Here is an 8330-nt window from a genome sequence, read left to right on the forward strand (position 1 = left end):
TTATTAAAGCTTAACCAGTCATCCCAGAGGACCTAGGTAAACTGTAGGTTATTGTCTTTATTGTGATTAGTACCAGTATTAATTCTGTATTACAAGGTTACTGAATGAGTAGTTAAGGGTTAATTAAAAATTAAAAATTAACCAAGTAGGAATAGAGTTGTAATTCCTTTATTAATTAAGTTCCCCTGGAAGCGTTTCTCAATTATCACACGTGTGCGTGTTGTATCACGGTGAAGTGATTAGAATGTTGTGTAAACTAGACACCTAGAGATTAACTAATTAAGTGATCAGTTCTGGGTTGTTATTATTTGTTGTTGTTAATTAACTACTGCGGCAGTACATGTGTCAGCATAGTATTAATACAGATTCCAAAGTGTATTGTGTTTTGTTGTGTTTTCTAGTGAACTAAACGTGCTATATATATAAATACTTATATAAGATCATATCTCTGATATACCTAGAGCCGAGCCACTCGGGTTTTAAACTGCCCGATACAGAGAGATCTAATAGATATACAGTTAGGAGAGATATTTAGATAATCGTGTTTTATTCGGTTACGGGTATTATAGGATCCCCGTGACACTACGAATTTTTTTTTTTTTAGGAAATAAAATGAAATTTAACCTAGTGCAAATATTGGAACGATCAGAAACACGTTTAATATACAGCCACTAAATTAAATATTTCATGCAGAAAAATATATTTGATGTGTAATTACAATCGTTAAAAAGTCTCTGTTAGTCGATAACATATTGAAAAATGCAGCAAACTCAGGAATGTCTCTTTAATGTTTTTACATCCATCTAATAGGATAGAATAAAAAAAGAAAGAAATGTTTTATTTAACGACGCACTCAACACATTTTATTTACGGTTATATGGCGTCAGTCATATGGTTAAGGACCACACAGATTTTAAGAGGAAACCCGCTGTCGCCGCTACATGGGCTACTCTTTCCGATTAGCAGCAAGGGATCTTTTTTTTGCGCTTCCCACAGGCAGGATAGCACAAACCATGGCCTTTATTGAACCAGTTATGGATCACTGGTCGGTGCAAGTGGTTTACACCTACCCATTGAGCATTGCGGAGCACTCACTCAGGGTTTGGAGTCGGTATCTGGATTAAAAATCCCATGCCTCGACTGGGATCCGAACCCAGTACCTACCAGCCTGTAGACCGATGACCTACCACGACGCCACCGAGGCCGGTCAGGATAGAATAAAGTACGGCGATTGGATGAATGGTAGTGATGGAGAATCGGCTAAAATTTCACCATCGATAATTAGCCTATACATTGTAATCGGTTTGCACCAACCTATCAACTTTCGATTATACAATCGGTTAAAATTACGTAAATTTAATAGGACACGGTGTAGTCAAGGGAAATAACAACACTATAGTGTAGATGGCGCTGTACAACGCCACCGCCCGTTCTTAACTTTGCGCATTGCCATGTTCACCGGAAGAAGTTTGTTTTGTTTAACGACACCACTAGAGCACATTGATTTATTAATCATCGGCTATTTGATATCAAACATTTGACAATTTTGACATAGTCAAAGAGGAAACTCGCTACATTTTCCCATTAATAACAAGGGATCTTTTATATGCACCATACCACAGACAGGATATCACATACCACGGCCTTAGATAAACCAGTCGTGGTGCACTGGCTGGGACGAGAAATAATCCAATGGGCCTACCGATCGATCCTAGACCGACCGCGCATCAAGCGAGCGCTTTACCACTGGGCTACGTCCTGCCCAGTTTTCACCGGAAGAGACCCAACACATTGTTCATTTTACATTTAATACCTAATCATTATCCGTCTTCTGTACATAGACTTGAATTAAAATACACCTGTGACGTCAATGAATTGTCTCAACGCTCCATTATTTTTCAGTAATGGAGCGATGATTCCATAATTATCCATTACTTAGTTATTACAGGTCACCCAAATATAGGAATGGACAGGTTTTACTTAAGTAATGGATACTTAAAATGTTTAAATAACTGAACCAACAACACGAAGCCGTAACCAAAAAAAAAGTTTACTCGAAAAATATCCGTACAAGCTGTCAGGAGGTTAGTCCGAACCTCACACACAAACATCGAAAGCGTAGTTTAGTCCAGTTCAACGTCGATATAGCTTAAACTCCGAGAGGTATCCATTGCTATTTTATTCCTGTTTGCTATAGTATATCTGTAAAATAAAGCATGCAAAGGATATACTACCCTGGTAATTTCGACTGTCAAAAATAACTTACTACGTTAAACGAAAACTAAACCAATCAATTCAATATAGACTAGATTCATTCCAATTTATTTTTTTAAGATTCGGTTTATTCAATCAGAATAAAATTGCAACAAGAGCTATGTTGATTACATAGTTGGTGTAGTGGCTTCTCAATAGACTCGAGCATAGAATATTGGATTCAAATTCAAGCCTAAATATGGGGCAAAAATATATCATCAAAGTTGACAGTGCCAAAAAAAAGTCCTTCCAATACTGAATCCATCGATGGCGATCGATCCTGCGACGGACCTATCAGGCAACAAAGGATATTTCTAATAGAGCTACGTACACTACAGCGGGGGCGGGCGAAAGTGGCAGGTAGTAATTACAGTACTTGAGATGCCTTAATATAGGCGTGTGCCTATCAGTCATTTTAACCACTTCAGTTTTTTAACTGTAGAAACATTTTTCTAACCAAATCATAAAAATATAAATTATTTTATAACTTACTTTTTGTTATGTATCTCGTATTGTTCCTAATCCTGTACAGGCTCATGAACACGTTTTGACGTTGTTCCATGTTTAACGTTTCTGCTAATTCACAGGATACAATCAGTTCGTCAACGGACGGTGTTTGGTCGTCATTCAAAGATTCAAAATGCTATATTGTACTAATCCCACCATTATCATCGAATGATATGTCCGAGCATTTCACTAATTTGTTGTCGTCATGTAACACGTTCAGTATATAGTATCTTCAATCGTATCCTAGGTGAAAGTACAGCTTCTGTATGTAGATTCAGTTAAAATACATTTAACAAATAAATAGTAACCAGAACTTGTCGACTCATCGTCAGCCATGTCGCCACAAACATATCTCAACAAATTGGCGTTTTCATTGCACGTGTCTTGACTTAACCGATGCACGTGATCGCTACGTTGCACATGAAAAGTATTTTCATCGCATGCGTTTTAAGTAATAGAGATGTAACCTATCCATGTGACTGGTACATTACACACGAAAAGTCCGTGCTAATGTTACCGTAACATCAACACAACTGGAACATTACACATGAAAAGTCCGTGCTAATGTTACCGTAACATCAACACGACTGGATCATGACACATGAAAAATCCGTGCTAATGTTACCGTAACATCAACACGACAAATGAGGTTGTACACGGGGTAGCAGTATGATGACAGTTGTTTTAATTAATATCCAAACTCCTACTGAATTAACCCACCAAAATCACTAGCGTTAAACTCCAAACTTACATAATATACTCTTCAAAAAAAGAATAAGAATTTACAATTGCCGAAATTGTAAGGTATATTAACTATGGGGAATGGTTATATGATAATAGTGAATTAATTGGGCAAACATTACAACCGGTAACTCAGTAGGGTTTATGATCACCAAAGATCTTGAAGGACGATTGGGATCAAAAGTGAAATTTGAAAGTTGACGTTTTTTATCAGTAAATCGCAAATTCAAACAATAAAAATAACTAAAAACAAAACAATAACAACTGTATGATCAACAGAATGAAAAAAATTGACAGAAATAATGTTCCACTGTGATTAATGGACCTTCCTGGAAATTGTCAAAATCGAGAATGACACCCCACGCACGTGTACGGGGCAACTGCGTGATGCACGTGCAAACTATGGAATGTGTTTCGGTGTGTTAATAAACAGACCTGAATGTTCTTTACTAGGATGTCTGTTGTCAAAACGTATGGTCGGTCTAATAGCTGATATTAAAATTAATATTTCAGGTTCCCCTACTTTTTTTGAAGAGTATACATTGACATAAAATCGTTATTTAATGATATATTTTAAGTAGGGGAATATCCTCGTAACTCTTCATTCCTGAAAAATAATGGGACTCGGCCCTAGCTGGCCTCGTCACCGTTATTTTTATGGAATGGAGAGTTACTCGGACATTCCCCTTTACAACAAATACAAACTATCACATGTAGCACATTTCCATAATTTCCTTCATTCAAACTATTGGGACATTTAAAGTTAACATTTCACGCGACAACCGATTATGTATTTTCACAGTTGATCATTACATCGGTAGAGTCCAACCGTTTAAGCTTCAATTATAATCGATTATTGGAACATTACTAATGATGGGATACGACAAGTATTTGATATGTTCAGCAGAGCATGGTGTTCTGCGGCAGGCTAAACTCAGAAACGGTACATATGTCCTGGGCATACACGCAAATTATTTGAGCTGTCGGTAATGGACAGGGGTTAAGGTGTACACCGTGAAACCTGTTTAAACCGGATCACGTTGGGGATATAATATGTATCTGGTTTAGACAGGATTCGGAGGGTTACGTTTGAGAATTTAGAAACTTCGGGAGCATGAAACTTGGCCGGTTTTAACAGGATTCCACTGTATTCAGGGTCCGGTTTAAACAGGTTTAACTGCAGTTGTTTCTGATTTGTGAGAATGGAGTCGATGTAGCAGCCTTATAGCTACCTACGGAGCCATTAAAATGCATTCTGAGTGGAACCGGTACCAGAATGCGAACCCAGAACCTTAGAACTAGCCCCAAGGCCGATAGTCTAACCACTACACCACCGACGCTTGTTTTTAAAAATTAGTATTATCAACTGGCCATGCTATAAAGAACCATGAATACAATGTCCGTCCCACTATCTCTCTGTTCTGTTAACGAATGGTCCGATTAAACCAACTTGAATTTGCGCGACCAACCAGAGAACGCACGTAAAATTATAGTAGACGAAAGCGGAAACGCACGACTAATTTATACAAGCAAAACGCATTCATTATGGTGAAGCAAAAAACCCAAACAACTGATATGCCGAGACTCTTGAAACAAAATCACGGCGTGTCTATATGCAAATGAACGCTTATTAACGACTGTTTGCAGTGTCAAGACGCATCAACAATGACGAAGATGGTGACTTCCCATTAGAAGGTTTGCGTACGAGAATCAATCTGTGCCAGAAACGGATCCCCTCCCTGCAGAATAGCGCACCATTGTCGTGGACTCTGATAACTGGAAGCGAACTCATTTGAATTGATCACGGGCTACACGTCAGGAAGCGTTACGTACGAAATTGATAGTAATATAGGTCTGCCCATCTCAGGAGTATTCACTAATGAAGTTGTTTTGCTTCCCGCGAATATCTATGCAAATACCAACGAGTATCTGTGGTGTAGCCATGATGGTTCCAGTTGCGACATAGACCCGCTTACAGAGATAAACTAGTCCCCCATCCCTTCAAAGAGAGAGAGAGAGAGAGAGAGAGAGAGAGAGAGAGAGAGAGAGAGAGAGAGAGAGAGAGAGAGAGAGAGAGAGAGAGAGAGGGGGAGGGGGAGGGAGGGAGGGAGGGAGGAAAAAGACAAAGAGGGGGAGAGAGATAAGGAAAAGAGAGAGAGAGAGAGAGAGAGAGAGAGAGAGAGAGAGAGAGAGAGAGAGAGAGAGAGAGAGGGTAGAGATATGGAAGAAAGAGAGAGAGAGAGAGAGAGAGAGAGAGAGAGAGAGAGAGAGAGAGAGAGTACTGAGATGTGAACCCGATATCTCCCAACGTTTAGGTGATGACGTTGTCTTAACCACCACGGAAATGTGGCATGATTTATATAGCCCAAACACCATATTGGTAGCTATAAGACCCATTTTGTAACAGAAAGCGTCTCTTCGTGTGTTAAAACTCATTGGGAAATTAAATTGGCTGTTCTTGGGCTGAAGAAAGTGGATTAATTCCCTTGGATTTGCGAGACGAGTAAATCAAATTACGGACAAAAAAGTAACACCGCTCATTTGTCGTAATGACTGGCGATGCCGCGTTATTATGTTCGAGTGGACGAGTTAGAACAATTCTAAAAGTAGTCTTAATAAACCTGACGTTGCCACTTAAGGTTTGTTTTCAATTAAGCGTTTTACTACATGCTCAATCATGCTGCATGCAATGCACGTGAAATGTCAGTATGTGGACACATAAAAGTCACGTAATGGTGTCATATTCCTCGTCACATTAAGAATGCCACGACTCAGAAGAGAATAAAGGGAGCGAGCGTTGGGCATGGTTCAAGGGGGGACTTCGCAAAGCCAAGTTGCAAGTTGTTAATATAGTCTGGAAGTGAAAAGGTGTATGGGGATTCAACACCAGAAACGTTTGAAATATCCTGTCGCGTTTTCAAACCACATGCACATAGAAATTAAATTACATGACAAATAAAAAAAGTGAACTAATTTAATAATTATTACATTTTTTATAAAGGAAGTCCTTAGTCTGGGGGGCTATCTGGCAATTGCCCCCTTTGCCCCCTTATAAATCCAGCACTGCTCATTGGACCATTTGTCATTCCAGCCAGTGCTCCATAGCTGTTGCAACAAATACCGTGGTATGTACAATCCTGCGTGGATTGTGTCGCCCAATAATGATGTACGAACAAAATCAATAAATAAATAAATAAATAAATAAATATTGGAAAATAAAATAAAATTTGAGCTACTACAAACATTATGGCGATCAGGACAAAGAAGGAAGGAAATGTTTTATTTAACGACGCTCTCAACACATTTTATTTACGGTTATATGGCGTCAGACATGGTTAAGGACCACACAGATATTGAAGGAGGAAACCCGCTGTCGCCACTTCATGGGCTACTCTTTTCGATTGGCAGCAAGGAATATTTTATATGCACCATCCCATAGACATGATAGTACATACCACGGCCTTTGATGTACCAGTCGTGGTGCACTGGCTGAATCAGAACAAAGAATATACATCATATAGACCGGGAGCCAGGTGAGATTTAATTGTTGCGAGAGTTCCAAAAGGTTTGAGGTGGTTGAGGTGTAGAGGGACCCCAACTGACTACAGAAACCCAATTCTTAAGTAAATATAGTGCGGGAGTAAATAGGGGGCGCTACTGAAATTACCCCCAAAATGGGATTTAATTGTTGTGAAAGTTCCATCCAAAATTTCTTTACTACTTATTAGAAGACATTTCACTGAACCCAAATCCACAACTTAAGAAAAAATATTTTGCGGGAAAGGCTACTTAAGAAAGACTCTAATTAGTGCTAATTAGGGATTTAATTGTTGTGAAAGTTCCATCCTTGGAACCAAATGTAAAATGTAGAGTATGCTCACCCGATTCAGAATTACCAATTTAAGAAACAAATTGTGCGGGAAAGTGCACTTAAGAACAGGTCAAATGCTAATTAGTGCTAATTAGGGATTTAATTGTTGTGAAAGTTCCATCCAAAATTCCTTTGCTATTTGGTAGAGGACATGTCACTGAGCCCAAATCCACTGCTTAAGAAAAAATATTTTGCGGGAAAGGCTACTTAAGAAAGACTCTAATTAGTGCTAATTAGGGATTTAATTGTTGTGAAAGTTCCATCCTTGGAACCAAATGTAAAATGTAGAGTATGCTCACCGGATTCAGAATTACCAATTTAAGAAAAAAATATTGCGGGAAACTGCACTTAAGAAGAGGTTAAATGCTAATTAGTGCTAATTAGGGATTTAATTGTTGTGAAAGTTCCATTCGAAATTCCTTTGCTATTTGGTAGAGGACATCTCACTGAGCCCAGATCCACTACTTAAGAAAAAATATTTAGTGGGAAAGGCTACTTAAGAAAGACTCTAAATAGTGCTAATTAGGGATTTAATGGTTGTGAAAGTTCCATCCTTGGAACCAAATGTGAAATGCTCACCCGATTCAGACAAGATAATGACTTACAGCATCAATGTGAAAGGTGGGGTTTTTTCTTTAGAACATGGACATGTAGTATATCAATGGATAGCTTTTGGTGAGTATTGTACAGATAAGTCAATATTATGTATGAATATGGTATACAGAGTCATAAAACATGTTAATAGCCATTTTTTATTAAATATAGTTTTAAAACGTCTATATTTTTCCTTCTAAAAACCTATGCGGATTTAGTTTATATTGCCCGGTATACAATTTATATATGCCTAAATTATCTCTATTTCTTAGGTAAATTAAGAGAATATACGACATTTTGCATTATAGTGAGCATACTATATTACTTGCCCTTGAATATTATGTGTGCATTTCAACTAAAAGGT

General features: G+C 38.2%; 1 long non-coding RNA gene across 1 annotated transcript; it reads right to left on the reverse strand.

The window, feature by feature from the left end:
* Positions 1-2034: 2034 nt before the first annotated feature.
* On the reverse strand, positions 2035-3117 carry LOC121380806. The gene is made up of 2 exons (XR_005959006.1): positions 2746-3117; positions 2035-2202 (listed from the first exon to the last, which is right to left on the reverse strand). It is a non-coding gene; the product is annotated as an uncharacterized LOC121380806 (long non-coding RNA).
* Positions 3118-8330: the final 5213 nt, after the last annotated feature.

Source organism: Gigantopelta aegis, chromosome 9, assembly GCF_016097555.1.
Source record: "Gigantopelta aegis isolate Gae_Host chromosome 9, Gae_host_genome, whole genome shotgun sequence".
Lineage (NCBI taxonomy): Eukaryota > Metazoa > Mollusca > Gastropoda > Neomphalida > Peltospiridae > Gigantopelta > Gigantopelta aegis.